General features: G+C 41.9%; 1 pseudogene; it reads right to left on the reverse strand.

Moving 5' to 3' along the window:
- Positions 1-779: 779 nt before the first annotated feature.
- On the reverse strand, positions 780-1,694 carry LOC104668133 (annotated as a pseudogene).
- Between the last annotated feature and the right edge of the window lie 745 nt (positions 1,695-2,439).

Here is a 2,439-nt window from a genome sequence, read left to right on the forward strand (position 1 = left end):
ATTAGTTCCAATTTCAGACCACGTCTTTCTTCACATATGAGGGTACACTTTTAGAAATAACCAAGTCACATCTTGAACACTTTGCTGCTTAGAAATTTCTTCCGCCAGATGCCCTAAATCATCTCTCTCAAGTTCAAAGTTCCACAGATCTTTAGAGCAGGGGCACAATGCTACGAGTCTCTTTGCTAAAGCACAGCAAGAATGACCTTTACTCCATTTCCCTACTGGGGGTTCTTCATCTCCATCTGAGACTACTCAGCCTGGACTTCACTGTCAATATCACTATCAGCATTTTGGTAACAACCATTCAACAAGTCTCTAGGAAGTTCCAAACTTTCCCTCATCTTCCTGTCTTCTGAGCCCTCCAAACTGTTCCAATCTCTGCCTGTTACCCAATTATAAAGTTGCTTCCACGTTTTCCAGTATCTTTATAGCAATGCCCTACTTTCTTTGCAATTCGCATTAACCATGGACTATCTCTCAGTTTCTAAAAACAAGTATGTCCCCAAGATCTGCCTCACTGCTCAAACGCAGTAGAGCACACTACTAAAATCACTGGCCTGGGTTTAAAGTTAAAGACATTAAAAGGATTTCACTGAGGTCAATTCAGTGTACACAGTAGTCAAGTTTGTAAGCCAAACAAATAACTTTGACTTATTCATATTGCTTTCAAAAACAAATGAAGGCACCAATTTTAGGTTGAGTGAAAGACAGGACCTCAGCCTTAGCTGATGAAACCATTAGGACTAAAGTTATTGATTCATATGGCTGATTTTTTTCTAAACTGGCCCTCTGCTGTTCGCAGTGTGACCACACCATAACTGAAAACACATCCAATGGTGTTATCTGCTTTGCAGCTCTTTATTCCAGAGCCCATAGATCAGGGGGTTAAAACACTGGGCAAATGCAAAAACGCCAAAAACCACCAGATTCAAAGCAAAGAAAAATACCCCACACACCTTCCCCAAACCTATGAATATCAGAGGTGGTATGATATGTCAGCTTATCTGCACTAAATGAATAAGGACTGTTTTCCTTGCTTTGATATTTGACCTATTAAAATGGCCAGCCCGTTTTCCTTTGTGGTATATCAGAGAGTAGCTTATAAGAATGACAGACAAAAGTAGGAAAATAAAAACCATGCCAGTGGCCCTGGCAGGAGTGCCGTTCAAGATCACAGGGGAAAGGGGTTCCGATTTTAAAACTGCAATCACAGTGGGTTTAGTGCCCTCTATGACAAACAAGCAAACATTCTTGAGTATAATGGTCATCCAAGTCCCAGCCAGAATCCTATACTTAACTGAATCTACAAAGGACAGATATCTCAGTGGCCAGCAAATCGCCATGTAAGTGTTGAGAGCCATCAAGGCCAGCGTGAAGAGAATCCCATCTCCAGCGCTCAGCTTAGCTCCAAACACCACCCAGCATATCAGCAGGGGGCTGTTGGCCAGGAGTGCCCGCATTCCTTGGAAAATGATCCCCAGGCCACAGTAGGAAGAGATGCACAGCAGATGCTGGCAAAGGAGGATATATCGGGCCTCTCCCTGCAGCTTTGAATTCTGTGACACTATTGCCATAATGATGACAGTGATGACTGTGGCAAAGGAGAAGGTGACCACATAGACAGAAGCCTTCACTGTTGCTTCTAGCCTCAGCCACTCTGATATGTTGCAGTGCTCAGAAGACAGGTTCATGATCTTTGGGAACAGCTTGGCTCCTGGAGGAGAAAAGAACAAGAAAGAGTGAATCTGTGTTAAAGCTTCTTGTGGGTTTTCCAGCTCTCTGGTCTTGCGTTCAGTCTCAAGGAACAGATTGAACATTCTTCAGTATAGAAGATGACAATTTTTGACAGTATTGATAGGGATCAAAGAAATAAGAGAAACATCCTGGGTGTCCTTTATATTAATATTTCAGGGGAGGGACATATACACAAATTATCCACACACACACAAAGGTTTGAAAGATATACTCTTTGTACTTAGCAAATTGCTCAAATTCAGGTCAAGGTTTTATTCTTATGCATCCTTTTCTATCTTTGATCATGAGAGCCTTTTCAATTCCGAGCACAAAGCACATTATCAAACCAACTGATTAGTCACCAAGCCCTTGTTAACACTACGTACGTGCAAAGGTCTAGGGAGGGAGTTAGGTCAAGAGCTGTGAGGAATGTGGGGAAGTCATTGACTTAGAGCTTTCAATTAATTTAGGTCCATAGGACGTGAAAGAGGGATTTGCAATAATGATAGTAATTGTGGGTGACATTTACTGAGTACTTTCTAGGAATCAAAAACTGTTTTCAGAGCATATTTCTCACTATATCTGGGTGTTTTATTTCTCACTGAGTGGTTTTATTATGCGCTTTTCACAAGTGGAGAAATGAAGACTTAGAGAGGCTAAATCCCTTGCTCAAGGCCATATGGTTATTGCATAGCGGGGCCA

This window comes from Rhinopithecus roxellana, chromosome 14 (assembly GCF_007565055.1).
Source record: "Rhinopithecus roxellana isolate Shanxi Qingling chromosome 14, ASM756505v1, whole genome shotgun sequence".
NCBI lineage: Eukaryota > Metazoa > Chordata > Mammalia > Primates > Cercopithecidae > Rhinopithecus > Rhinopithecus roxellana.